The sequence below is a fragment of the Mastomys coucha genome, unplaced genomic scaffold (assembly GCF_008632895.1).
Source record: "Mastomys coucha isolate ucsf_1 unplaced genomic scaffold, UCSF_Mcou_1 pScaffold22, whole genome shotgun sequence".
In the NCBI taxonomy this organism is placed as follows: domain Eukaryota; kingdom Metazoa; phylum Chordata; class Mammalia; order Rodentia; family Muridae; genus Mastomys; species Mastomys coucha.
The window spans coordinates 65,520,140-65,526,443 of NW_022196905.1; the positions used below are offsets into that span (position 1 = coordinate 65,520,140).

The 6,304-nt window shown below is 44.7% G+C and overlaps 1 protein-coding gene across 3 annotated transcripts in view; it reads right to left on the reverse strand.

Annotated features, from left to right (window-relative positions):
* Txk (TXK tyrosine kinase) overlaps positions 1-6,304 on the reverse strand; it is a 56,632-nt gene that overhangs the window by 44,741 nt on the left and 5,587 nt on the right. Inside the window, exon 1 of one of the 3 annotated variants that reach the window (XM_031342615.1) lies at positions 6,040-6,283. The exons of the other annotated variants lie outside the window; for them this stretch is intronic. The gene's annotated coding sequence lies outside the window, so the exon portion shown is untranslated. Of the gene's footprint in view, positions 1-6,039; positions 6,284-6,304 lie in introns of those variants that run through there. 3 annotated transcript variants of the gene reach the window in all.

Consider the following 6,304-nt stretch of genomic DNA (forward strand, 5'->3'; position numbering starts at 1 on the left):
AAAAAAAAAAAAAAAGAGGTATTGGAACCTCAGCCCCTTCCTTCTCTTCCTCTATTTTCTTAAAGTCAGGAGCCAAAACCAGCTTTCCTTTCTTTTAAGTTGATTAGCTTAGGCTTTCTGTTCCAGAAACAGAAAGCTGATTTCTGATTAGCATAGTTTCCTCCACAATTACCCCAGTTATGCCCTACACACACATACACACATGCAAACATACACGCATGCACACACACACACACACACACACACACACACACACACACAAAGCTTTCCTCCAGTACATGTGTTACTATGGACAAACCACTGTTACCTCATCTGGCCTCTTCGTATTTCTACCCTAAGCCACTTCACTTATTTCCAACACAGTGGCCAGAGTAACTTCTTTTTAAACCTGTCAGATCCTATTACTCCTTGTCTGCAAACTCCTCAGTGGCTCCCATTTCACTCAGAGTTGTAGCCAATCTTCTTATAGTAGCCCGCAAAACGCTCCAAGATCTGCCATCCTGTTATCCTTGTCTCCCTACCAGGCACTCGCTCACTTCCCTCGGGAGCCCAACTTCCCACAGACAGCTTCTGGAGCATAACTGGCCAGCTGTGGGACAGGCTCTCGGCTTTGACTCACCTACAGTGTCTTCCCTCAGGGCCTGTAGCACCTTGGTCCTGCAGACCCTCCAAGCCTTTGCTGGAATCTCACCTTGTCAATGGAAGGATGTAGCTAGCAACTATTACCGTCAGCTACATGCTTGCCTGTGAGACCATCTACTCTGTTCCTTCTTCTGTCTTTCCTTTCATGCATTTCTCTCCTTTTAACATACTATTTATTAATTTATTTATGTATGTACTTACTTTCTGCCTTTCCTTTAGAAAGGGAACAGAGATTTTTTCCCTTATATTTTTCCCATATCTGGTTTATAGTTCCTATAAGAGACTAGAACAGTTCTTCAGAAATAATATATACGATAAATACTTTTTGGATAAGTGGATGATAAGTGGTTTGAGGGAGCACCAAATCATAAGTTCGCTCAGAACATTTTCTTGGGGGTTTGCAAATTGTGGTTAGGAACAGAGCAATTGAAACCCATAAGAACCAATGAGCCTCTCGTACACAGAGGATTGGATTAGGAAAGTCTTTGGAGTAAAGGAAGCCCAGGCCTGAGACCTTTCTTCCTTGCAGTAGTGGGTTGAAAACAGACAACAGAAGGGTACAATGTGCAATATCAAAGCACAACCAATTGCGCTTGGCCTAGAAACTTACAAGATGGTATAGTCAGGTGTGCTATAGGCACTTATGACATCATGTTTTAATATAACCTAAAATATTTAGTATAATCAGAGCCAAGAATAGTCACTTCACATAGTTTATATGTTTGGCTCATGCTTACCAAAATATTTAAATTTTAAAAATCTATAAATTAAAAAAAATCAAATAAAATTATCATTAGGTAGGCAGATGTTCAAGAACTTTCTACATACATATGATTTTTAGTGATAGATATGAGTGGGCTTTATCTTTCTAGTTCATCCACCCTCTTGTGCTTGTGTGATCTGGAGTTTTCATCTCCTCCATTACCCTAAATAAGAAACCTAGCTCATTTCTCCTTCTTAATCTTCTCATGCTTGTCAGACCACCGCAGAAGCCCAGGGGTCTTGGTGAGACCCATCATGGATAGCTAGTTGGCCATCCATCTGCTCCGCCTGCTCAGCTCTTGCTCCATCTCCTCACTAGCATTGGATTAGCAAATCTCACATGCATGCACACATCCATTCATGTGCTCTTACCATGACCCTGTGGAAAAGGGAATACTTTCCAGACATGGAGTGTGAATCATAGGCAGGTTACTCCCTAGGAGAGTCAGAGAGGTACTCTGCAGAGATCCAGGATCCAGAGCTAAGTTTGTGCCTGACTCTTAGATCTTTGCTACTAGTGATCTCCTCCCAGTGAAGCAGCCTTGGCCAACAGCTCTTTGTCTTCAGTATACTACTGTCCCTCATTGTTAGAGACTCCTCTGCTGGACTATGTTGTCCACCTGTTCCCACTTCATTCCCATCCCCCACCTTCTCCCCTCTCAGACTTCTGAACACTTCTGAAACGAACTCCCACTGCAATTCACCCCCTTCATTTTGTGGCTTCCTAAAGCACACACTGACTGTCCTGGCCCATGCTGCCTCATTAGGTCTCACTGTACACAGTGATTTCTTTACATGGGCTTCACCTCTCTCAGGTATCTCAACCTCTCCATTATTGCCATTGCCCACCCCATCATCCTTTATTGGGGGGGAGGCTTTCCTGTGTACCCTACTTAGCACCTCTAGTGCATACAAGATGCATTTAGCAACAATACCTCCTCCCCTTTGACACCCATACCACTGTCACCCTACAGTTGTGAAAACCGAAACAACTCCACACACTATAAAAATGTCCCCTGGGGTAAAAGATTATCCTAAATTGAAAGCTACTGTGTTCTAAGCTCTCATGCATCCTATCTTTTTCTTTTTTTCCATAGCATCCAGATCAGTGCCTGACAGTCAGAGCTCAGTAAGTAACTGCTGAAGAGGACCCAATGGGTCTTCTCACCATTGTATTAGACCTTGGCAGTAGCCCTATCATGCAGGATCTCAACACACAGAGACCATGTGTGTAGCACCGTGTGTGACTAGGGGATCCTGTGGGACAGCAAAGTTGAGGGAGAGCTTTGGAACCTTTAGCTAACATTTGTGTTGGGGGCCACAAACCTAAGACTCCATCCCAGATCTACTAAAAAACCAAGCAGGAACTGAGAAAAGCTTATCCAAAATTATGCATCAAGGCTGGTCTGGTAGTAGTGGGTTATCATCCAGTATCAAACATTGAATCCAGAAATGCTAAACAGAATTATTAAAACTTCAGTTTACCCATCATATTAGGATTCACATATAGGGTCAAAGACATGCCCCATTCTCTTATAGAAAAAGGATTGTACTTGACAACTAATTAAGAGCTTCATTTGGGAGTAATAAAGTAATAAAACCCATCTTCTAGGAATCCTATTCCCAACTTCTACTAACACGCCCCTTATCACATACTTGGCAACATGTACCCAGAGCTATCACTACACCATGTGCTAACCTGAGCTAACTGATTTGGCACTCTCACACTGAGGTAGGTTCTACTACTTTATAATGTTCATTAGTCAACGTGACGAGGGAGAATGGTGAGGTCCTTTTTTAGGTGTGTCCTTGAAGACCTTTCTAAAGAGGATTAACTAAAGACCTAAGACCTACACTGAACACAGGTGGCACTATCCCATAGGCTAAGAACCCAGACAGAGAAAGGGAGAAGGGGTGGGGGGCAGCCAATCGCTATCATTCTTCCTTCCCTCCACTCCCTGTTGACTATGACTTCAACGGTGTTTCTCCTCTATAGCTCCAAGATTTTCTGTCTATAGCACATGGGCACAAGCCACTAGCACTGAGCCCTCTGAAACTGTGAGCCAAGAGGAACTCTTTCTTCCTCCCTTAAGTTGCCTGTGTCAGGTATCTTGGTCACAGCAAAGCAAAAGTAGTGAACATCTATGGAGGTAACAGGGCCAGTCTCAACATTACAGACAAGTAGATTAATGAGAGGCTCAGAGATGTGTCCAGTCGCATAGCATCTGAGCCAGACTTTAAGCCCAGAGAGTTTCCTCAGAGCCCAGGAGCATAACAATAAGATGAAATGTGATTAAGACAGCAGGGAAGATGCTCCTGCTAACAGAAGTCACACTCTTAGTTTTCCCCACCAGTTTCCTAGCACCCAGTCAACTTCTGTTCACTGTGTTCTCGCCAGACAAACTTAAGATAAACACCAAGCAGATGTGGCCTCCTCTAAAGACAGACGGAGGAAGAAGGCTGAGGAAGCCAATGGAGTCTTCAGCGTCTGCAGCTCCTGTTGTTTGAGCCCTACCCAACCCCTGACTGAAATAAGATGCTTCCATATGGGATCTAGTGGGCTCACCTCTCCTTACTATTAAGGGAGGCTCATCTGGATAAGCTCTTCATGGCCAGAGCTGGGGTTAAAGGCACTTCTAGGTTTGTAAGCCTGACTCCTCTGCTAGTCAGGACTAACAGGGAGATTGGTATTAAGGATGACTCCCATGACCTTGGAGGTTAACAAGCCTATGGCAGGAAGCTCAGAGAGAGGAGCTAGTTTGAGCCCAAAGGCAATCTGCAAACAGAACTCCTTCTCGCTCAGGACTGTTGTTTCTCCCACGGAGGCCCTCCTTTGTAGATAAGACTAACAGTACCACACAGGATAAACCTCCTGTGATGGTTTGTACATGCTCAGCCCAGGGAGTGGCACTATTAGTAGATGTGGTCCTGTTGGAGTAGATGAGGCCTTGTTGGAGTAGGTGTGTCGCTGTGGGTGTGGGCTTTGAGACCCTCACCCTAGCTGCCTGGAAGTCAGTCTTCCACTAGCAGCCTTTAGATGAAGATGTAGAACTCTCAGCTCCTCCTGCACCATGCCTGCCTGGACACTGCCATGCTTCCACCTTGATGATACTGGACTGAACCTCTGAACCTGTAAGCCAGTCCCAATTAAAGTCTTTTATAAGACTTGCCTTGGTCATGGTGTCTGTTCACAGCAGTAAAACCCTAAGACACCTCCCTAACTTAAATCCATCCATCCATTTGAATATTAGCTTCCCCCATTTTCACAGAAATGTTCAGAATATTTGAACAAATTTTATCCAGGTCCCATGCATGGCCCAGCCATGGATGTGTCGCTCAGTGAGTGAAGTGTATGTTCTTTAACCCTAAAGACCCAAGTTCAGTTCCTGGAACTGATTCTACAAGGTACCATGGCACACACATGCGTCCATACATACATCATACATACCCAATACAAATAAAAATTGTAAACAGATAGATACATTTTAAAACATACAACTCCGAAAGAGAAACTTCATGGTCAGTCTGCAGGCAGCACTATCGGAAAGTAGGAGAGGACTTTGAGCCCCGATTCGTGGCTGCATACCCCCAATACTGTGGCCTGGAAACCCAAGAGTGGTCCCCCAGCCTTAGCTTTGTTCCCTTGGAATTTGAGAGGAAGACTTTTTAAAAAAAACTTATTATTTCCTGATTCAGTATCAAAGACAATTAATTGCCTTTATATGAAAGTACAGCCCGCCTTGCTGTCACCTTAATTCCATAAAGGTTCTGGTCTATTACTTTGAAGATCAAACACAGTCACAAGTCAACCAGCCAACCTCCACCTGTTCACAGACCTGCCCCTTCTGCCACCACTAATGCACACAAACCGCTGCCACCTCGTGCACCCTTGCTCAGCATGAGTTCCCAAAATGCTAGACATATTTATTCAATATTAACGTTCTTGACCAAAATTCTCCCCAGTGCAGATGCCAATGATGATTAGATTCGAGGGGCTTTCCTGCTTATGGTATCTAGGTCTTTGGGGAGAGTGAGTGAACTGGTGAGATCCCTTCCACAGACATTCTTGATGACAGAAGTCAGTTGGTATATTCTTTGACAATGAACCTGCACAGAGAAAGCTCTTGCCCATGTAAAAAATTCCCAATTTATACAAGAACTCATGTACATTAACAAGGGTCTTGGCAAGAGACACAAAATGTTTTAGGAGTGAGCAATGGCCATTTGCTTGCTGAAAGGTCCCATGGAAAGGACACTCAGACCTGAGGATTTTTGCAGGAACCCAGCTTTCTCTCCCAGGCTTATGTCTGCACTGTTCTTTCCATCTGCTTCCTATTCCCCAGCAGAGATCCTCAATGATATGCCATTAGTAAAATGGCATCACATCCAGACATGATCTCTATGATCCTTCCACACTGGGACATCTCTCCCGGGCTAGGTGGTACCTGGGCTATTTGTTACCTGTGATCCCGCCTCCTTTGACATGGGATGGATGCCTGGGGTGGGGTCCTCCTAGTGACCACAACAGAGATTTGATTGTGAACAAGCATTCACTAAGGAGTCTTGGAGGGGATGGGTTGGTGGGGAGCAGGGTGGGGAGGAAGCATGATTTCCCAAAGCAGTACTTATGATCACCTCTGGGCAAGCAGGACCCTAGTGATGAAAAGCCTTTGATCAAGCAGGCTGGGAAATGATCACTGTGTCCTCAGTTTCTGAGAGTTACCAGCAGTGTCCCAATTTAGCTGCTGGCGTAGGCAGTGCTGAGTTTCTTCTGAATCGGTGCCTCTGAGGAGATCCGCTCCTACTGAATGTGGGCTTCATAGTAACTGGCAGGTGGCTGGTGGTTTTCTCCTTAAAAAAAAACAGGCTTAAAAATCACCCAGTTTCAGGAGCTGCCCTG